The 23,232-nt window shown below is 39.4% G+C and overlaps 1 protein-coding gene across 8 annotated transcripts in view; it reads right to left on the minus strand.

Annotated features, from left to right (window-relative positions):
* Positions 1-2,931: 2,931 nt before the first annotated feature.
* RPL7L1 (ribosomal protein L7 like 1) overlaps positions 2,932-23,232 on the minus strand; it is a 50,788-nt gene continuing 30,487 nt past the window's right edge. For 3 of the 8 annotated variants that reach the window (XM_050320476.1, XM_050320475.1, XM_050320469.1), the window contains 4 exons: positions 16,199-16,330; positions 6,940-7,037; positions 5,303-5,472; positions 2,932-4,169 (listed from right to left, as the gene is read on the minus strand). The gene's annotated coding sequence lies outside the window, so the exon portion shown is untranslated. The remainder of the gene's footprint in view (positions 4,170-5,302; positions 5,473-6,939; positions 7,038-16,198; positions 16,331-23,232) is intronic. The other 5 variants (XM_050320472.1, XM_050320473.1, XM_050320474.1 and 2 more) reach the window with 5 other exon arrangements.

Here is a 23,232-nt window from a genome sequence, read left to right on the forward strand (position 1 = left end):
AATTTCGCAGGTAACATTCAGAAATCATCACTGATAGTAAATGGTAAATTATTAAATCTGTTCCATTCCCATAGGAACTTGAATTTTTTAATAATCTCACAGATAACATTCAGGAATCATGACTGAAAATTAATGGGGTTTTGTTGGGTTTTTTTTAAATGTTAAAATCTGTTACATTCCTGTAATCACTGCATTTTTTTATACTCTCAAAGGTAACATTCAGAATTCATGACTGACAGTAAGTGATAAAAGATGATTAAATCTGTTCAATTCCCACAATCACTGCATTTTTTTATAATCTCACAGATAATGTTCAGAAATCATCACTGAGAGTAAATAGTAAAAAAAAAGATGAAATCTGTTGCATTCCAATAAAAACTTCATTTTTTTAATAATTTCACAGATAATATTCAGAAATCATGACTGACAAGAAATGGGGTTTTAAAAAAATCGTTTAAATCTGTTATATTCCTGTAATCACTGCATTTTTTTATACTCTCACAGGTAACATTCAGAATTAGTGACTGACAGTAAGTGATAAAAGATGATTAGATCTGTTCCATTCCCACAATCACTGCATTTTTTTATAATTTCACAGAAACATTCAGAAATCATCACTGATAATTAATTTTTTGTGGTTTTTTTTAATGTTTAAATCTGTTACATTCCTGTAATCACTGCATTTTTTTATAATCTCACAGATAATGCTCAGAAATCATCACTGAGAGTAAATAGTAAAAAAAAAGATGAAATCTGTTACATTCCCATAAAAACTTGAATTTTTTAATAATTTCACAGATAACATTCAGAAATCATGACTGATAAGAAACGGGGTTTTTAAAAAGAAAAGTTTAAATCTGTTATATTCCTGTAATCACTGCATTTTTTTTATGCTTTGAGGTAACATTCAGAATTCATGACTGATAGGAAGTGATAAAACATGATTAAATCTGTTCCATTCCCCCAATCACTGCATTTTTTATAATCTCACAGATAATGTTCAGAAATCATCACTGAGAGTAAATGGTAAAAAATTATGAAATCTGTTACATTCCCATAAAAACTTGGATTTTTTAAAATAATTTCACAGATAACATTCAGAAATCATGATTGATTATAACTTTTTTAAATGTTAAAATCTGTTACATTCCTGTAATCACTGCATTTTTCTTATAGTCTTACAGGTAACATTCAGAATTAGTGATTGACAATAAATGATAAAAGATGATTAAATCTGTTCCATTCCCATAATCACAACATTTTTTTATAATTTCGCAGGTAACATTCAGAAATCATCACTGATAGTAAATGGTAAATTATTAAATCTGTTCCATTCCCATAGAAACTTGAATTTTTTAAAATAATTTCACAGATAACATTCAGAAATCATGACTGATTATAACTTTTTTAATGTTAAAATCTGTTACATTCCTGTAATCACTGCACTTTTTTTATACTCTCACAGGTAACATTCAGAATTCATGACTGATAATAAATGGGGTATTTAAAAAAATATTTAAAATCTGTTAAATTCCTATAATCACTGCATTTTTTTTTGTACTCACAGAGGTAACATTCAGAATTAGTGACTGATAGTAAATAATAAAAGATGATTATATCTGTTCCATTCCCATAATCACAACATGTTTTTATAATTTCACAGGTAACATTCAGGAATCATGACTGATAATAAACTTGTTTCTTTAAAATTGATAAAATCTGTTACATTCTTGTAATCACTCCATTTTTTTATTATCTCATTCAGAAATCATCACTGATAGGAAATAATAAGAAATGATTACATCTGTTCCATTCCCCTAATCACTGCTTTTATTTTCTGTAATCTCACAGATACCACTCAGAAATCGTGACTGACAGGAAATGGTTTCTTTAAAAAAAGATTAAATCTTTTACATTTCTGTAATCCCTGTGTTTTTTTTAAGACTACCTCCATATATGTTTAATCTGTGTACACTAAATACATTTTGCTGTAGTTTAAGAACAATTCTGTTGAGACTTGCTGCAGTTTTTAATACAAATGTAGATACCTCATTGAGTGTCATCTCTGTGTCGTGTTGATGCTGCTGGAAGAGCCTCTGGCTTTCTTTTCTGAAGAGACACGTACTTGGGTTTAAAATCAGTATATCTGAGGTCATAGGAAAGGAAATTTCCAGCACTAATTCTGACCTACCACAGATTTTAGCAGAAAGAACAAACCATGAAACTTAACTTAAAAGGAAACCCAACAACTGTGTTTTATGAATCCATGTGCAATTTTTTTGTTACAAGGAAATAAAATGCCAGACACCTCAACGTTGCTCTCCTGTGTTTAATTCTTCGGAGCTACTTTTTAAATTGATCTCCCAGTACTTGATCTCATCCCACCCTTGTTATTAAACTAACAAAAGCAGTTTATACCACCACACTATATAAGCATAGTAGTAAAATAAAAACTTTCAAGCATTTGCTTCACCCTGTTGGACACATTTACCTAAAATCACATTCATGTTCTTTATTAAATACAATTCCATACATATCATTTTATTTCAATATATAAACCCAACTGTAATATTCAAATGCCTCGTTTCAGTATTGTTGGTCTATTTATCTGATGGCAATATTCCTGCACAGCTTACATGAACCTAACCTGAATAATGGGAAAGCTCCCAGGAAACTGATTTGCTTCAGAACAGATGATGATAACATTCTTGTAGGTGCAGGAAAAAAAATCCCATCCAAACCCTTCATATAAACTTTTCAAGAAATATTGCAATCAATCCTCGGCAAAATCAAGTGAGGTAACACATTTTGATAAAATTTAAATCTTCAGGGCCTGAGGGCCTATTTCTCATACAAAGAGAGGAATTCTAAGAAATCCAGTTGGAGAAAATCCAGTTGGAGAGTTCTGACTGGTTCATCCACTCTTTCCCATTCTCTTTTTCCTATTTAATGGTATTTATTTGGACCTTTTCCTTGCCTGAACTGTATATAACTCAGGAATACAAACAGACCACTGCTTGACAGTTAAGGCAGCTGCTATCCTTGCTTTTAGACCTACCTCTTTCCTGGGTGCCATTGCCTCTGGAGAAGGAAAAGAGGAGCCAGAAGGGACAGGGGAGCAGTTCCTAAATGGCTCAGGCTCAGTTTATACTGGTCACTTATATCTACAGCCTGATAATTTAAAAAAATGAACACTGTGTGCACCAGCAGTGGATAAAAACAGCAGAAGCAGGAACACATAAATTAGGGTAGGAAATACGTGTGGGACACAGAAATCTGCTGAAGGACTGAAATGAGAGTTACCTGGGCTCTTCCAGAGGTTCTGCTGACAAAGGCAAAGTGTTCCTGGCAACAGTGATTGATCACTTCTGCTCTTCTTTCCAGGAAGGTGAAAATCTGTTTCTTTTATGTGTCCAGAGTATTTTTATTTTAAATGTTTCACAGAAGGTTACATCTTGCAGTCTGAGAGCAAAATGGTCCTTGATCTCATTTGGTGTCTATAGATGGTTTCATTTTACCTAAAAGCAATATAAGAGCCTCCACGGATGAATTTTAGAAAAGGTCCTTCCTTATTTACATATCTATCTTTGTTATATCCGGTACAAAAATAATGTCAGAATGAGATATGCCATGAGGGAAAAAAAAAAAGTACAGATTATTCCCTGATCTGAATGTGCATCAGACACTGGCTGCATTTGGCAGAAGTGCACATCTGATTGTTACTGCAGCCAGATTCCAGGAAATAAAGGGCAGAATGTGGCACAGATTCCACTGCTCTGATCATGCACAGAAACCAGCTGATATTTTGAGGTTCTGAGGTTACAACATGTGGCTCTTCTAAAGCACAGCCTGCAACCTCGAGGGGTTTGTTTTGTTTTCCAGCTGGAATCTGACATGCATTACATGCGAACATTTGGAAGTCATATTGATCATCATGCATTACATATAATTGCTTTAACTTTCATAGCATGCAGTCATTAAACTGACTTCCAGAATAATAGAGCACGTTAGAGAACCCTTGCCCGCATGTGACCCAACAAAGAGGAGTAAGTGTGGTGTCCAACTCTACAAACAGTGTTTACTGCAGTGTGGATGGATACATACCCTTTCCAAATCAGTGCTGATGCTTCCAAAGGAAGGGCTGCAGAGGAAGCAGGTCAGCCTGTGATCTGTGAAAAGATACACACACGTAAGGACAAACTATTTCTGGCACACTCAATGTTCTCTGAACAGCAGGGAGAGATCTGATATGTAAAACAGTAGGCCCCAGCCAATTAGTCTGTGGCAGATAAGAACCTCTCCTTAATTTGTGCTGTTGGGTTTGTGTATGTGGTTGTTCCTTTCTTACTTCCCTAAAGCCCAGTTTTTATCAGCTGGGATGCTGGCATTCTTTCCAGGTGCAGCAAGGCATTTGGAAGGAATGAAGTATGATAGGGGGGCCTTGCTTCTGTCATAAGGGGAGCAATGATTTTGTAGTTCTACTGCTCAAAAAAAAAAAATCTGTGAACAAGGGAACTAGCTCCTTTATTATCCACACAAGTGCACCCTTTCAAAGCATCACGAGGGACTCAACAAGTAACATCCATTAATATCTGACAGCAGCAAAGCTCAAGAAATCAAAGACTTGGAAATCTGCCCTGTCAGAGTGGTGCAGAAAAAGTTACTATAAAAATAGTCAAGGGGAGTTTAAAAAATCTCCTCCATCATGAATATCTTGCATCACTTTTTATATCTCTGCGCTGCTACATTCCCCAAGTTAAGAAAACTAAAGTTCTTCTAAGCCAACATCCCCAAGGCACATAAAGACCTGTGGGGCATGTTGTTGAGATGGCAAATTCACTCCACACGTTAGAGGAACTTTTAAAATTTTAAACTAGTACTTGCATTATTCCACTACATCAGCAAAAGCAGCACCTCACACTTTTCTCAGTAAGAATTTAACAGCATGAACCTAAATTTTCATTTGACATAAAAAAAAACCAAAAACATTTACAGTTCTTTTTGGTAGAGAAAGAATTTTTTGAGGCCTCACAGGTGGGATTTTTTTCTCTCTCCTTGTTGTTAACTTGATTTATTTTTACATATCCTTAGAAGCTGCAGTCAAACTTCACACAAAAAGTATTTCCAACAAAAAAGGTTCATGCTTCTGGATAGAAAACAAGTAAAAGATTCAAATTCCTCCTTTACTTCCATGACCTGGGGCAGCTCCTGCTGCCTTTAAAGTATTGCAGTACTTCTCCTGTCCCTGGTGATTGTTATTAATACAGTTTAGGGAAAGTGGTGATAAAGATCAATTCCTTACCCAGAAAAGAAACATTAACTGCTTCTTTCATGTCTTCCATAGCGAGGGAGCAGCTAGAGTTCCAAATGATCCCCAGATGTTCAGTACTTCTGGTGCTCAAAAGCAGGGAAGGTTTTCTCCAGAGCCAGGGTGGGTATTTCTGGTTATCCCACAGACTCCAACCTCTTGTCCTCAGAAGAAAACGTGAAAGAAAAAAGGTCAAAGAAAAAGCCTGTGTGGTGTAGAAGTCCCCAAGGAAAAATAAACCAAGGATGGTCTCTTACCATTGGCCAACTTAAGCTATACCTCTGCATACTAAACAAAATATTCAAGGAATTCCTGCAGAGATGGGCATATGAACACTACAAGCTTTTCACTTAATTACAGGAAGATTTAATGAGTCCAGTAAAAGAATAACTGCTGAGGTCTCTCATAAAAACTATTCTATTTTTCTGGATATTTACAGCAGTGTTTTCCTCTTTCTTTATTCTTTCTCAGAGTTTGGACACAGTATAGTCCACCTACATTTGTAAACATGATTCCTAACAGAAAAAATGGGGAAAAAAAAAGATCTCCTCCTTAGCTACTACAAGAATAATAAGAACAATTTTCATTCTGCTTCTCTTTCCTTTGCACTTTGTTCTAATCATTCTCTGGTGATATGAAGTCTTACCTTTACTAATGCTTAGTCCCACTGGAAGCAATTAATGCTGATAAATAATATATAAATAAATATATATAATATATATTTAATATATATACACAAATATATAAATAAATAAAACCAGACACTTTCTAAGAGCTTTAAACAGATTATTATCTGAAGAGCCCAACAATTTTGTTGTTATGATAACCAGGTAATAAAGACAGCACAGGAACATGCCATATAGGACATTAAAATACTTCACCTTCTGGGTCTGCACTGTTCCTTTCCCTCTCACTTTCTGAGGAGCACTGCCCAAAAGATTTAGTGCTGCATGAACAGCAGAGACACAGACAAAATGTCCCAAATCATGGTAGGACTCAAGTCCAATCTCTCACACCTGCTATGACGTAATGACAAACAAAAGCCCCTGATCCTGATTTCAGAGCAGTTACTCTGATGAGCACTCACATAAACTGAGCTGGGCTCCTCTTTTTAATGAATCTTTAAAGATGCCACTTTGACTTCATTAAATCAGACCATTTGGAAATTAAACATTTATGTGTATTGTTACATTATTTCTTTCATGCCAAATAGGCAGGATTAAAATTGACTGCTCTGGTCACGTGCAATGGTCACAATTATCCAAGTTGTTCAACCTCTGCAGGATCAGAACCAAAACACTATCATCTGAGAAGGTGGTAGGATGGCCTTGCATTCACTGTGTTCCCAGTGGGAGTAGGGAGTTCTCCCAGTCAGAACCCTGGCTCAACATAAAGCTACTCTCTATTCTACTGCAAAAATATTACACAGGAAATAATGCATTTATGAGCAGAACAGTACCTAGTTCACGTTTTCATCTGTTAGCATATAAATGTTAGGAATGTTGAGTTAATAATCTGTTCATCCTTGACTACTGTTAGTCACGGGTTTGTTCAAACTGACCTGTAAATTCACTTATTCAATAACTCTAAACTACATACAATCTTATTTTTATCAAAATCCTGTTACTTACCGATATATTTCACTCAGCTTGTCAAAACCAGGTGGAAATACAAACACCCCAGACAGAGGTCTTCCAGTGTAAAGAGGCCAATCTTGCTGCTGAGAAACCTGAAAGAAACAATGAAGTGCATCATTGATTCTCTGTTTATTGGGAAAAGGCACATTTGTAAGTCTTAAGAAGTAAATACAAATTGGAATCTCTCTTCCATAGCCATGAAATGGAATTGTGGGAGAGGCACTAGAACTATGCTGACAATCTGGTATTGTGGTTTGCTGAGAGAAAATGGGAGAACAGCTGGAAAGCAATTTCATTAATAATTTCCACCCTGTTTCTCCCTCTTGCAATTCACTTCATTTCAGGCTTTCCTTCCCCATTCCCAAGTCTTTCACATTTTTGTTTTAGCACTTTAAGAAGTCTTTCATTTACAGATTTCCCCTTCTTTCCCCCTTTTTTTGCCTGTTTCATTTCCCTCCCACTCTACCTCAGGGGCAATCACTGTTCACAATTAGCTAGATGGCTACAGAGAAGAAACACAAAGAAAAATACATATAATAATTACAAAAATAATTTTTTTAACTTAAAGAATTGCAGAAGTTTCTCCGTTTGAAAATCAGTTTCATTGATGGGGATCCTGCTTCAAAAAGAAATTGTCTTGTTAATTATTAAAATTTTGCTCCAAAATACCAATCACCTCAGCTATAAATAAGCATGGGACCACTTGGCTACCTGTCACCAGCTTCACAAAAAACATCCTTCTGTTTGCCAAAGCAGTCACTACTCTCAGATATTATTAAACTGCAGAGGCTGTGGGGCTTTTTAAAATATTATTTCATGTTCAAGATTATTAATGAGTCCTTTCTAGGTGTTATTTTTGTATCAATTAGCTTGTGTTTCCCATCCGAATTCTCAGTGAGGCTGCAGCTGCAGTGTGACCTCAAACCTTTCTTTATTCCCCTCCCTTTTTTTTTTTTTTTTTCAATTTTTGTTACTTAGCAGGGATTTTAAGATAGGAAATAACAGGAAGTTTATTGGGGTTGAAGACAATCCCTAGTGGTACACACTTGAGCTGGGGTGTAGCTGTTAATATGTCTGGGACCTGATTCCCCACAAGTGAGAGTCAGCCAGAGAGCCCTCTCACTCCAGGCAAAATAATGGTGAGGGTAAATGTCCTGGCACCTGGAAAATCACCTGTGATGCTGCATCTCACCAAACTAGACCTAGTTTAACAACTTTCTTAAAATGTACAGACTTCTAAAATTAGAAATTAGGAAAAGCTGGAACAGAAAAATGTGGTGGAGATGGGCAAGATGACTGTGAAATAAAATAAACAGGCTTTAACAGAAAGCAGAAAGCTCAGGTTGTCCTTATATGATTCAAGCTACATTTACAAGTGAACATACTTTCTTATCATAAATATTATAAATATATATATATATAAAAATATATAAATATATTATAAGGATCTCCACTGACCACATTTTATATGAAACTGGAGAACAGTCAGTTATTTATGATAGAAATGAGAAGATGAAGTGCTTTGCAGAAGCTCATAGAACCCACTGTAACACTTTTGGCTCGCTGGACACTCTGAAGTAGAACCTGAACACTTCAGAACGAGTTAACCCAGCTCAAGAGTCTTTGAAATTGGCTTTTGTTCGTCACCCATGGGCTCTCGTGACTCCTCCCCCTTTTCTGCACTCTCTGTTATTATTCATGATCTGTCAGCAGCCAAGGAATTCCTCTGGGTTTCAGTGATGAAGTGCTTCATTTGGACTAATTGTTTCATTTACTTTAAAAGAACAAAGAAATATGTCAAAGCACATTTACTCCTTTGGGGCCACTTTTGGATATCTGTTGCAAGTTTTTAAGGGGTTTGGAGCTGAAAACTGAAGATTTAAGTTCCAAAAATACGTTAAGTCAAAACATCACCCACTACAGATATTAAAGACACATGGGGAAGAGATCATCAAAGCTTTTGCCTTTCTGCTGCTGCACATTTCACCTGAATGTCACCAATTTTCCCAGAGTACCTTGGCACATCTCAGATATGACCCCACGGAATTCAAGCTCTTCAACCTCTCCTCCCCAAACAAACGATTTTGTTTCCAGTCCCAAACTTCTGCCCTATTTCTGCCATCCTGATGTCCTCCTGTACCAGCTTATCCTGTTTCTGCTCTCACCCTCTGCTTTACTCCCAGCTGACCTGTGTGTCACCCTGGTCAATCATCTCTAACTCATCTGCTGGAAAACATTAAACTCTATGTTCACCTCATTTATCATGGGTTGTAAAAATGTGCTTCGGGTTGAGGATATTCTGTCCAAAAATATATTCAAAAATCATTATTTTACTGTGTATTTTTCCGTGGATTGTTCCTGGACTGGTATCCATTTACACTGCTCTCCAGTCTCCCATCCCAGTGCCTGTGAGCCTAACAAATTAAAACTTTAGTACCAAGAGAAGGTAATGGACCTTTTTATTATGAGCTTTTATGGCATTATTTCCTTACTGTATCAGTACTCAGAAGAATGTGAAACTGCCTTTCACAAACCACTCTTGCTGTATAAAGACCTGAGCTCCAGCTCGTACTTTAAGGAGCAAAAAGGATTTTAACACTGTAAGATAAATGGGATGGAGCTGTCCAGGCTCTCTCCAGGAACCACAGGAAGATCTTGGATAATTTTCCAACAGCAGGTGAGCGAGTCCCACGCAAGAGCAGCCCTTCCTCCCTTCTCATGTGATCAGCTGACACTTGAATACAAACTCCCAGTCTACTCCAAATGTAGAGATGCACAGAAAGCTAACAGTTACATTTAAATGTTAGTCTGATTTCAAGTTAAATAATGAATTAAAGTATGTTCTGATTTGCTAATGTATCATTTTCTTTAAGACCTGTTCATGTTTCAAAAGGGATATATGTATTAATTCTCAACTGTAATATCACATCATTCCCTCCGTCCACCCTTATACTATTCCTTGTTCCTACAGGCAAGGAAATACTCAGGTTTTCACTTCTCTAGCTTTATGATTTCCCCCAGTTTCCTATCCTCAGGTTTACTCAAGGCAGCTTCCTCAGATCAGCCACCTTTTTCTGACAGAAAACCAAGAAAGAGCCTGAGGCTTTCCTAGTAAAACATGCACATCCCCACCTCAAAAACCTTGCTGAGCACAGGTTTTTTTGCTTTCATTCTTCATTCATGTTATTCTAACAGTTTCAAGGAAGTAGTTCTTGGTACTCTGGTACAGTACAACTTTTGAGCAATTTTTGCTCCAGGTCAACAGGGTTTTGTTTCTTTACCAGTTTCAGACTCTATCCCCACCTCTTTACTTTCTGTCTTTCAAGGCAAAGAAGTAGTTTGTCAGTGGTTTTGGTTTTCTTCTTTTCTTGTCTTTTGTACAGCCTGACTCTTCACACTCTAGCTTCCTTCACATGGTATTTGCAATGCTTTGATCATTCCCTCCCCTCATTATTTTGTTCCTCCGCTGGGAAGGATACATTAACACTAGAAACCTTCCACTCTAGGTAAGAGGGCAACTTTCTCCTTGGAGACACTGTCTGTCCGGTTCAGTTTTACATTTTGCCTTGTTATTGGTGTTGACAATGAACACTGGGCTACTTATGGAATCTGGGGACATAATTCTCACCATAAAACATTCACTGCAGTAAACTCAGTCCAGCAAACAAATTGATGTATACAAGGGGAACAATATAAAAGCTATCAGCAGGGCACAGGCTCATTTTATGCATACGTACAGTTTGCATATTATGGGACTCAACAGCACTCAAGTTTCCAATAACTCCTTTTTTTTTGCTTGACCAATTTTGTTCATTACTTACAGGTCCCCACAGAATTCAGAGCTGTTATTACCAACATATACATTGCAGAAGGAGCACAGCCTGACATGCATAGCTGCTTAATAAGGTTTTCATCAGCTGCTTTTACTGACATTTTTCATTTCTCTCATGCCCTGCTTTTAATGTCCCAGCCTTCATTTGATACCATAAAACAAAAGGAGTGGAGTATTGCCACAGAAAAGTGTTCGTGGTTGAATTTAAAAAGAATCACACAATGCACTTGAAGCATGAAGGCTCCATAGGCAATTTGCCTTCCTGTTTCCATATGCAGTCTACACTAGCAAAGTTATCCTCTTTTCCCATATCAGATAAATCAGATTAAAAAAAAGCATTGTCAAAGCTTAGATTCATAAGTGAAAATAATCCACAGTGAGTTTTAAGTGTAACATTCAAAAGCAAGCCTGCATATTCGTGCAAGGAATTCTGTGCTATTTTCCAAGGACTGCATTTGTGAAACTGCACACCACTGCTTGATGTTCTGAACTCACCCCTCTCAAAGGACATGAGTCAAATGTCCTTTTATCACTCAGGAGTCATTGGGAAGTTCTAAATTTTGATTATTTGAGGTAACAGAGTTGGTAAAAATAAAAAGCAGTTCTCTGTCCTACCAAGATGGCAATAAAGTGAGTGCCTGAGGGTTGTCAGTTCAGATCCATTAGGACCTGAGGCAGGTTTAGCCTGGCTCTGGGACACAGCTCTGACTCACACCAAAAAGCATATTTAGGTGGGACTACACTTACTGAGGAGTGGTCTGTACCCAAAATCAAACTGTTTATCACAATGCAAACATTTACAGAAAAGTAAAAACCTGCTAATATTTTCAACTCATCAGTGTCAGCAGTAGTGGTGTGTGTATACCCCTAGTACATATTTTTCTGTGTGTTTTCTACTTTGCTGTGGGGTGTAACTCTTCAGCATGAGATGCCTTATGATATAAAGAGGAGAAAGACAGCGATGCCTCACACTCTGTGGTCAAAGGAGGTGACCAGAAAGCTTTCCTACTGATTCAAACCTGCTGCAAGTCCACTTCTATTCCCCTCAGTGGATTTCCATCAATGCCCATTCTCAGTAAACCTCTCCTCTCCTGAGCTCACAGCCTGGCTTTGTCCCAGCCACGCTCTACCTCCAGCAGCTGTGACAGACGAGGGATTCAGGTTCCCAACTCCTTTACTTGCATTTGGAACAGGCTATAACATTCTGGGCAAATGTGGTTTATTTTCTTGATCCCCATAAATATCAGCTGGCACCAGGAAACCTGAGCTGCCTTTGCTCAGATCTGATACCCAGCACTGCTCCCAGCACTGCCAGAGGAGGGTTGTGTTGAAGGGCCCTGGACAGCTTTGGAGACGGCAGTGCCAGCACACCTCAAAACCATCTAAAAAGTTGACTGTTGAGACAAATTTCTCAGGATGTGTCCAACAACAGCACAAAGAAAAGTTGTGAAGGGCAGGGGGGAAGCTGGAAGGAAAAAACCAAGAGGCTAAAAAGTCTGGAGTTGGTGTTCATTATTATAAATATTGCCTAGTTTTTCTGTCAAGACCTCTCTGTTCATGGGGCATGCAGGGTGCTTGGTCTCTTACCTATAATGGGGAGGCAACACATCCAGAATTAGTCAGAGAGAGTCTGTCAACTTAAACAATTCCCAAGTGCTCTGATACCTTGTAACTTGGCAAGGAAACCTGCTGCCTACAGATACACCTCTTAACATCTGGGGGGGGTGATGATTCTGCCCATGTGCTGCTGCATTCCCACTCACAAAGACAGCATATTGCCCATCCTGTCACATCCTCCAAAGTAAAGCTCAAGTAACGTGGGACCCTTGAGGAGTATGTTCTCAACACTGCAACGCTTCAACAAAATCACAGCTCTCCATTCCCCCTGGTTCTGGCTGCACTGCACAACACCCACAGGGCAAGGGAGGAGGGGGCGGAAATCCAGAATAAATGCCCTGAAAATTCAGAAGTGCTATTTTTCTTGGAGCACGGGAACATGCCAAAAGCTGCATGAAGTTGTCCCACTGTAGAATGAGAAAAGGTCTGAAAATTTCCTTCCATCACTGGCAAATTCTGACTGTTAATCATCTATATTCAAATACCCACTGGGCTTTGGAAGTGACTCTCAGTAGCAGACCATTACATTGGGGCCATCATTACTGTTGCATAATCAGAAATAAATGTGTCCAGTAAATTATCCATCTTGCAACAATCTAACTGGATTGCCACCAACAGAGAGAATTAAAAAAGGCCCAGATTTCTACTATGCTGTCCATCTACTCAGGAAAGAAGCAACTCTGAAACTCAGTTAGATCCCAGATTTTATCTGCCTATAATGGAGCACTTCAGGTCCAAGTCTTAATAAAATTAAATGGGCATTTTGAGTGTGTTTTGAGTCACCTCTGATTGCTTTAAGCTCTGGTGGTATTGTCAGACAAAAAAACCCAACAAACCCAACCTAAAAATAGTCAAGAAGTATATATTAATTACTTTTTAAAAACCTGCAATTTACAGTGACATTTAACCCATCCTTCCAGAGCTGCAATTTGACAAGTATGTAATTACATCTGACCAGTGATAATCAGGGAGACAAATAAAATCCAGCACATTTAGGGTGACCTTTCTTAATTGAACTTTGCCTGCAATTAATTATCCATTGTCTGCATGTATATTATTTACAATCAAGAAACAATTTATAATAATCTTCTATGATTACAACATATTTTTCTAAATGAAAAATGATATCACAGGTTGCTCAGTTTCTTCTGTCCCAACTCAACAGGTGTTTTGAAAAATAATATACAAAATTTCAGCCTGAGGGAAAAGAGGATTCAGTATCAGAGGGTAATAGTCTGCTTTATAGGAATTTTAAAAAAAAGTTAACTGAGTTTGATCTCATGAATGCGCAGCCCTTATTTTAGCAATTAATGGAGTCATTCTAAGTCTCTCGATTGATTTCAGTGGAAGACTCCAGCCCTGGGAGCTGCTTGGCTAAATGGAATTTGTTAGCTGTGCAGCATTACATATTAATTTATACCACCAGGTCTGACAGTCTACCTGGGAGGCAGAAAGGCTGTAATTTAATATTTTAAGGTATATTATGTTCATTAAATGATATGTGCACATTAAGTGAATGTGGAATTTAACAGAAGTCAATTTTTCTATAATTGAATACAGCGTAAACTAATGAGAACTAAAGGAATGTGAGTCACCACAGTGTAACAAAATATCCTCACATCTCCACATGGCCCTTGGGAATTGTCACCTCATGCTCTGTGTGACAGATTCTACCAACAGTGGGCTCTGTTGTCTGAGGTGACTCACCTGGAATTAGTCAATGCTTCTCAGTGAAGCCAAGGAATGTTAATATTCTAAAGACCTCAGTGATACAATAAATCCTCACACTGCATTTACAGCGTTGGTATAATCTTTGATTTTTGTATCTGTAATGTTTTTCCACTCAATGTGGATCCACTGAGACCTCAAGATAAACAGATATGTAACTTTAAAATTATATTCTGTAATACGCAAACTGGCACACAACATTGCTATTCCTATTGGATTTTAAACACCTGATTTTTTCATGACATGTTTATCCTGTACATTCCTTAGAACAGATGATTTCTAATGGCAGCTGAAGGTAGCAAATTCTGTTAAAATCTGCATGCAGTAAATTTACCCCAAAAATACTGGAAAATATGCCTGGGCCTAAAAGCTACTAAAACCCAAAGGAATATTTTGATTCCAGTTGCTTTGGATCAGCCCACGAGTGCAAACTGCCTTTTGCATTTGTAAAAAAGCATTTTAGAGTATCAAGTCATAAAATACTCCTACTTCCTTGTTCATTACTTGCTCAGTACCACCTTCCTCACATTATTTGCTTTCCAAATTATACATTTATACATATATATATAAATACACACACTGCCCTTTTTTCACAAGAGGGACTTAATATATTGAGACATCACAGCTTTCCTACTATCCTTCATACTCTTCCCTATTTTTCTATTGCCTCCACTTCTGTCAATTTTTAAGAGACCAACTAACCAACTAGCACCTCTTGCTAACACCAGATCTTTAGAAATGCATTTTAATGACTCTGAAATTCCTGACTCCTCTCACCTCTGAGTGAGATTCAGAGTTTCCAAAGGCAGATCCATGTTGTCACATCAGAAATAGAGATTACTCCCTGAAAACACTCAGGCTTTGTGCATCAAACACAAACATTTAGCAGTCCCTTGGGAATTGTACTCTACCTTACAACTATGAAATGGGTTTTTCTACAATGCCAGTGGGAACTCACATTTTTAACACCTGTTGCTCCAGTGGTCCTGGAGAAGAAAGTGTCCAGTTATTAGGAACAAGCAATTTTATTAAGCAGTGAGAATTTTCAGAACTTTTTCTCTTCAAAATAAAACCTGAATAACAGAAACAAGAGTCAGTAAAACACCTTGACTCGTGCCTAAACATTACAGAATTATTACCTTTCTCCCTGGTTGTTTTTTTATTTTTTTTATATTGAAAAGACTTGTGTAGAGTACAATCCATTCTTTTCAGTCTGGAGTAGAACAAGAAGTTACTCCTCCCTAACAGCTAGGAAGCCTATCCAGTTAAGGAGGCCTCTGCGGGACGGGTCAGGGTTTCCGTGCTGGCTGTCGTGGAGGGCAGTGATGCTGATGGAATGTGAGCACAGGTCACTTTTGCCTTCCCAAACCTCGTCCCGAGTGGAAACAAAAACCAGCCGTGACCAGCAGAAGTCTGATTAATTGAGAGTGGCATCCTGAGCCTGGTGCTGGTGACCCAGTGACTGGGAATTGCCCTGGAGGTCTGAAGTGTCGTGTCCTTCCCCAGGGTAGCAGTCACAGATACAGCAGGGCTGCCTGGTTCGATTCCATTAGCCCACCACTGTTCACAAACGTGGGGATCACACAGGGCCTGCCCGTGGCTTGGCACACACAGACACGATCAGCCCTGGCACCGGAGGCTGCTGACAGACTGCCAGCCCCTGGTGCAGATGGCGGCAGCACAAGAGCGCTAATTACCGATGACATTAACGATGAGCTAACCTGCCTCTCTTCAGCTCATAAACAGACGGAATGTGTTTCCTATTAATTTTTTTCCCCCCCTCCCAGATAACAAATTGTTTAGCTTTAATGGTAGAGAGCAACAAAACCAAATTATCTGTTCTTTGGAGAAATTTGTTTTCCGCTAATTGCTCTAAACAATCAATAAAAGAATTACAACTGGCATCACCCACTGAGAAGAGAAGCAGGGAAGTCAAAGTCAATTAGCTTCCCGCAGGATGATGCACTCACACGGAAAGAGTCATTACAACAGGGTGGAGAAGTCAAACTGCAAAGTGTGCAGCTCCAGGAACAAAGCAGGCTTGGATGGAAAGACTAACAGAGGGCTTTCACATACCTGCCAGTTCTTCATACAGCACTGCAGTTCCCAGTTTTCCTTCAGCTGCTTCCAAAAACCGATGGAAGATGGGATCCTTGGATCTTCAGAGAGCACCAAGCCTTCGGAAGTCATTACTGAGAAACATTTCATCTACAGAACAAAAAAGACCAATCAATTCAGTTTTGTGTCATTTGTATTTTAGTGCAAATATGATAAATATGGAAAACCTGAGGACTCCATGGTGGCTACTGAGATGTTACCCAAGTGACTTCCCAGCCTTTTCTTCATTATTCTCAATGAATTTCCCCCACCATGGGTTTCTGATACAACAATATACACAAATACATGGATACAGATAAGCATACACACACATATAAATACAAACTGACTTTTCAGGTTGAATATTTTCACTAAGAGCAATTGGATCGAATCAGCAGCCATTTAAGAAGGGCAAGTCACCTCTTCTAGAGGTATTTGAAAGACATGTAGAAGTGGCACTGAGGGACCTGGTTTAGTGGTAGACTTGGCAGTGTTTGGTTTACAGGTGGCCTCAATGATGTTAAGGGTCTTTTCCAAATTAAAGAATTCTGTAATTCTATGACCATCCATATCAGAAAAAAATCAAGCACACAAGATAGACCTATCCTGTTGGAATAACTTCTCACTGCTGTTTTATCTCATTTTCCTCAAGTGCATGGAGCTTTAGATTTATTGTTTTAAACATTATTCATGGATTGTTACTTCTAGCACATTCAAATTAAGAAATTAACATTCTAACACACTTTGTGCTGATCACAACTCGCTCTGTGTGTTGGAAGAGTCAAGTCCCCATTACTTCACATCAATTCCTTGCACCCCACAGTGAAAAAAGTTTAGTATCACATATTTTGCCCTGAGAACTGAAATCATAGAGGTCTACCTGAACTCCTGACTGATTTAACTTCTCTCCTGGGCTCAGTTCCTGACTCTTTTCATAAGGACTGACTCTGGCATGAGCTGCTTGAGTGGCAGTGCTTCCCTCCCCCAGACCTTTCCATCGGGGCACTTTCCTGAGCGGGTTTGTTTTCCTACAACAAGGTCTCTGATTTTCTACCGGGTACAAACAGCTGACCACCCAAGGTCTGAACACACCGAGCAGTGTGTTCAGCGGTGACGCAATGCTGTATTTGAAAACACATCATCTCCCCACTTCATGCAGTTGCACACAAAGGAGTGCACTGACTTGTTTCACGCCAGCACACTTGCAAAGGCATCCAAAACTTCTGTTACAGGCCACCTACTTTTCCATGAGTTATCAGAAACAAGGCAGGCAGCCTATTAAGGGGGGGACTAACAATGACTGGTTGTTCTGGGCTGGGAAAGGTTTCCATCCGTCCTCACAGCTCTCTTTGTGCAGAGCTTGTAAATAACAACAGGCACAAGCCCTACAGCCACTAATTTAGCACCACATTGTGACTCCCTCTGTTTCTTTCCATTTGCCTCAAGCAAAGTCAAGTTCTAGTGACCTTTTTCGGCCAATATATACGAAACTGGCTTGTGTGACCTGGGTGCTGTTTTGTACAGAGCATTAAGTAAGTACCTTGCACAGAGCAAATAGTGCAGTCTGACCATGAAATTCCTGTGACTGGGCTTATGTTGGTTTGTCTACACATTAACGAATAACTGAGTTTTGTTGAAAGGGAAAACAAACATTTTGTTTCATTTCGTTGCAAGACATTACTAATCCAGAGGCTATTCTGCTGCAAAGCAGCAAAAGGAAAAGGAATGGAACAATTCCCATATTTAAGAGTTCTCAGTTTTTCTTCTTCACCAAGATTCTGGTGAAATGAAGACAACATCCCTCCATGGCCATATGGGTAACAACAGTCAGCTCAGCCACCTGTATAACATGCTCTGTTTTCCTCTGCAAAAGAGAGCATGCTGTGTTTAGAACAGAAACTTGATACAGGAGGAAACATTTCTCTCATAAAGATTCTTGTTTACAAAGCCACTGACAAAATTTTCAAGATTGCTCTGGATGCCTTGCTTACTTTTCCAGCAGAGATGTTTTCTTCCTGTGCTAACACAAGACAGATTTCCACTGAATGCCAGCTGAGTGCTAACATTTGCTCTTTACAACATATCCCTCTATAGATGAGACCAAATGCTGCTTTCCTGCTCATTTTGGCAACTGCTGTATAAGCAATAGTTGCACCAGGCCATTCTGAATCACAAGTTTTGCTTATAATCTGTAGCATATATTTGATTTCCCTCATGCTGGAATCCTCGTATTTAATCTCCACATACCCAGGGTGGGTATCTCACAGAACCCAAGTCAGCCCTCACCGTGCAACTTTATTTCTTCCCTCACACAAAAGAAGCGTTTACACAAATGCAAGGCAACCCTTTTATCGTACTTTTTGGGGTCACCTGAAATGCAAAGTGCAAAACTGAATTCCTACCCCCAGCAAACCAGTTAATTCCTCTTCCTGCACTCTGCTGCACCTCCCCATGCACACGATGTGGTAATTGCTTTTGCTTGACTTGTTCCAACAGCCATTTTCCTGATGTGACAGCCGGGGCACTAATATATTTATGCCCTTTGTAATCGGCCAGCGCTGCTTGTAATTAGGTGCAAAGTTAATTAAGTGCAATACATCTAATAACTGCCTGCCAGGAACTGTAAAGTTTGATTTAGCACATGAACTGTCAAGGTGTCAGAATGGTGTGCTAAAAAATAAGTTGCTAACAGAGAAACAATCATGCCACAAGCCAGGGAAAAGCGCCGTGACAGGGAGTGAGCTGAGGAAAGGGAAAATTGAGCCAATACTTGCTATTTCCAACACTGGGAATGACCCACCTGCATGTTGGGAAGTTGTATCTTGCTTAATTGAACAACAAATTAAGGTATTCTTTTATTTATTAGCCAGTGTCTTCTCCTATAGACAGCCCTTCTCTTCAAAAGGTATACAGATGGTATAGAATTTTTTTAAGCCTGTAAATGTCAGTAAGAGATTTTTTTTTTTAAATTAATGTATAAAAAGGGTTATAAAAAGAATCATGTTTAGGGACCTGGTTTGTTAGTTTCTTTTATTGCACAAATTACAGCTTTTCTTCTACTGAATCTGAGAGAATATTCCATATTCTTCTTCCTTAAATTCAACTTTGGTTGGCTCAAATGTTCCCTTCACTTCCATCCCTGTATGATATGAACTGCAAAATGCCCTTTTCCTCATACCAGGCAGTCAGGGCAGGTGAAGAAAGAAAGCACAGCTGGTCAGCAGGGGAAAAAAAAAACCCAAACAACAACCAAATGAGCCGAATTCCACACCCAGAATAATGCAGGACATCAGATTAGGAGTTGCAGGGAGCATGGCTGACGAGCTGCACATGCACCACAGCAGCATAAGATACGTGCACAGCTCAATAACACTCTGATTATTAACACACACACAGATGTATGAAGCTCAGAAAATGACACCTGTAAGATATCAAGAGGGGAAGCATGGGCAAGGCTCTGAAGCTTTCTCAGGCCAGCAGATGCAAATAAAGTGCTGGAATTTGTCCATATTCAGGATAGTTCACAGACCTTCAGGAATAACTGAAGTTCAAGGGCAACACTGGATCACCAGCAAAGTTTTCCTCCCAAAGCACTTCACCAAAAGCCCTGTCAGATAAGCCAATCTTTGTGGTTCATCATTAGGAACTGATATTTGATCAGGGAAATGATGCTCTAGATTGACATGAAATGAATAATGCTTGTTGTGTGGTGCCCAGTGACAAAGGTAAATGCTAATAGCTCTGAAATCCTAATGAATGCCAAAGTGCTCTTCCCAGCTTTGATTAGTGCTTGTGTTGTGCAATTATGCTTTTCTATAATTACTGTGAATTACCATCATGATATTATTATTCTCATATTTTCTATTCCTCTGAAATTCTCAAAATTTCCTGCAGCTAAAAATGGATTTCATTTGCATTATCACAAGCTTTGATTGTTTAATGAAAAATAATTCCATGCAGACTCTCGTGTTAAATTGTCCATTTAAAATGTTCCTGTCATCTAGATTATGTTGAAGTGTCCCTTCTTTCATTTGCCATTTGCCTCTATTATCACAGCCACTGCCCTCCCTTCGTGCTGGATTTCAGAGAGAAGGAAAAAATGAAAGACATTTTTTCCCATATCCTCATCTTTTGCCTGAAAGCCTTTTCCTTGACATTCCTTATTTGGAAAGCTTAAAAGCAGTAGGACTTTTCAGGAAAACGTGGTAGCTTTGTGATGTATTCAAAAATGCTGGACTAGAAGACGGTCTAGATACCCAAATTTATATTATGTATTTCACTACATACAAAAATAATACTATTTTCTTATTTCTGCCTCCCTTATTTCTTTCCAACCTTTTTCAACTGCTTCCATTTTCACCTCATATATGCAGCTGATTTTTCTCTCACATACACACAATTCTCCCATGCAAAGTGTTGATATAACACGTGTGGTCACAATTTCACACTTGTAATATTCAAATAGCTTCAAAGTTAGTCAGAATAAGTTTGACCGTGTCCATATGTACACTTAAGGAGATGAAAGCCTGGATCAAATGAAGGAAAACAACCTTTTTTTTTAAAAAAAAAATCTTATAAAGAGGTTATTTAACTCTTAATGATTTTTTGTTCCCATTTTCCCCATGGATAATAACAAATGGAAATACTTCATCTATAACTTCATCGTGATGTGGGGAAAATTGAGCCCACATTGAACATCTGTAGGTTGTGTCTTTCAAAGCAGATTCCATAACTTCAGCTAAAGAATGCCGGGTTTCCAAGCATCCCAGCCTGCTTCCTATCAGCTCCACTTGCAGCCCCACTGCAGTAAGAAGGGCTGTTGTCTTTAGGTACTCAGAACAAGGCTCCATAAACAAACAAGATGGAACAAGTCATGCATCAGGCACTGCCCCGGCCACTGAGCCAGCTCTGGCCAACTGGAACCGGTAGAAATGTAAATTCTTAGAGAAGCCCCCACCCATGCTCCATGGAAACTTCCACTCTACCACCCACATGCTCAGTGCCCAGCCTCATCCCTCATATGGGAGGTCAGCACAGATTCTGCTGGTTTCAAAATTGTTCTTTTATATTACAGATCAGCTCCAAGGGCCAAGGAGAGGAGCTAATCCTACACACATGTCCTCTGGAGAGATGGCAACTGTCCCTGGCTAAGGAATTAACACCCCTTTTAAAGTTATCCTCTTTATTCTGAGCTTCCAACAAACAAATCAAATCCAGCATTTAGCAACTGCATGTTTCACATCACCCAAAGCCCTCTCAGAGCTTGAAGCTGTGCACACTGTCTGCTGGAATGGCCTCAGGCACTCTGTGACAATTGAATTATAAGCAGTCACACCCTCTTTCCCATCCCACTGCACTGAGTTACCTCCACTGTCTGCAGAGAGGCCTCCACACACTTCCACGCAGGCAGCAGTGTGCTGGACAACAGCGGGAACACATTAGTAAATACTTCTTTTATCTTCACTTACAATAGCCACAAATTTAACCAGCCCTCAAATATTTTCCATTAGAGTATTGCAGCCACAAAGGTTCTGAGCCTTGGGGACTAAAGGGGGTTTAGGTGATTATGGCTCCTCAGGCACTTTTATCTGGCCCAACCCTATTTACCCTCCAAACCTTGAAGACAATCCCCAGTCACAGGCCACAGCACAGGATGGAATGTGCCCAGTCATTTGGGTTGCTCCTGCAACTACAGGTTTGGCTGTCAACCTCTCACTACAGATTAAATTCTGCTTGAGGATGTCAGAACTATTTCAGCTCCTGGTGGTTCACTGTGATTGGAGAGACAGCAGCCAGGGAGCTGGGTGGTCCCTTCCAGGCACAGGCTCTCCCAGGAAGTGCCTGTGCTAACCTATCACTGAACTTGGTGGGCTGGAGTAGCCATTATTCTCTCAGTATTGCACCCCACACTGCAGCGTGGAGGGATCTCCTTCCTGCCTACACTGGACTGTCACTGACTCTGGATCCTGCCAGCAAATAAATAAATATTTTTCTGATCTTTTAAACTATCTTTGTATTACTTTGTACAATGCTTGCCATGCAGGCAGGAGGCACTGTTCTCCACTCCCTCTGAATGGTCTGCAGAGCATGGAGAGCAGCCTGAATGCAGAGATGTGAGGACATCACACAGAGTGCTGGATCCAAATCCCTTCAGACAGGTTCCTATCCATTAGCACATGGGTACTGTGCTCATAAATTCTTATAAATCTACCTGGCTATGGCTGATGCAGCAGCTCTTAACTGCTTTGTGGGGAACTCAAGAGGATTTGGGAGAGGGAGTTCTAGTCCAGGATCTGCCACTTAGTACACAAACAGTCTTGGATTAATCAATTTCATACCTCATGTTACTATTTCTGATGGCAAAGCACAGACTTATTCAAGGGCGGAAAGCTGTACATAAAAAGTCCCTATTATCATTAAAGTATAGTCTAGTTTTCAAGCTCCATTAAGCCACAGGAAGGTTTAAAAAACGTGCTGCTAAAGTCAGTCAAAACCACCACTTGTTTGCAGAACGCAGGTTCTTCGTGTGACCAACTAAGTCCTCTTATGGAACAGTGGTTAAACGTTGGAAATATTAACTTTTCCTAGGCAGCTACACAATGCCTGGAGGAGTGTAGGAACTGCCTCAGTGTGTTGGACTCTGACTAGAAAGATACCAAAAAATTCAGGAGTTACACACACCTGTCGTAGTCCTTACTTGGACACCCAGGCACTGTGTGCAGTAATGCACACAGCTTCCATTCCCTGGACCAAAGAGCTGGGGAGCCAGGAGGAAGCTCCTGACTGGCTGTTTGAATAATGCTTTCAGTGGGAGTCAGAACCACATCACCTACACCCGTGGCTGAGGCTGGACCACACTGAGGTTAGTACATGATAAGAATGGGTCCTGCAGGGCAAACATCCCTGGCCTCGTGGCTGCTGCACTGAGGGAACATCTGGGCAGCAGATGCACCAACAGGACTGAGGGTGCTGCGAGCTTGAAGGTGTTTGCTTGTCCTGCCTCACATTAACTC

Source organism: Myiozetetes cayanensis, unplaced genomic scaffold (assembly GCF_022539395.1).
Source record: "Myiozetetes cayanensis isolate MyiCay16 unplaced genomic scaffold, myiCay2020 scf24, whole genome shotgun sequence".
Classification (NCBI taxonomy): Eukaryota; Metazoa; Chordata; class Aves; order Passeriformes; family Tyrannidae; genus Myiozetetes; species Myiozetetes cayanensis.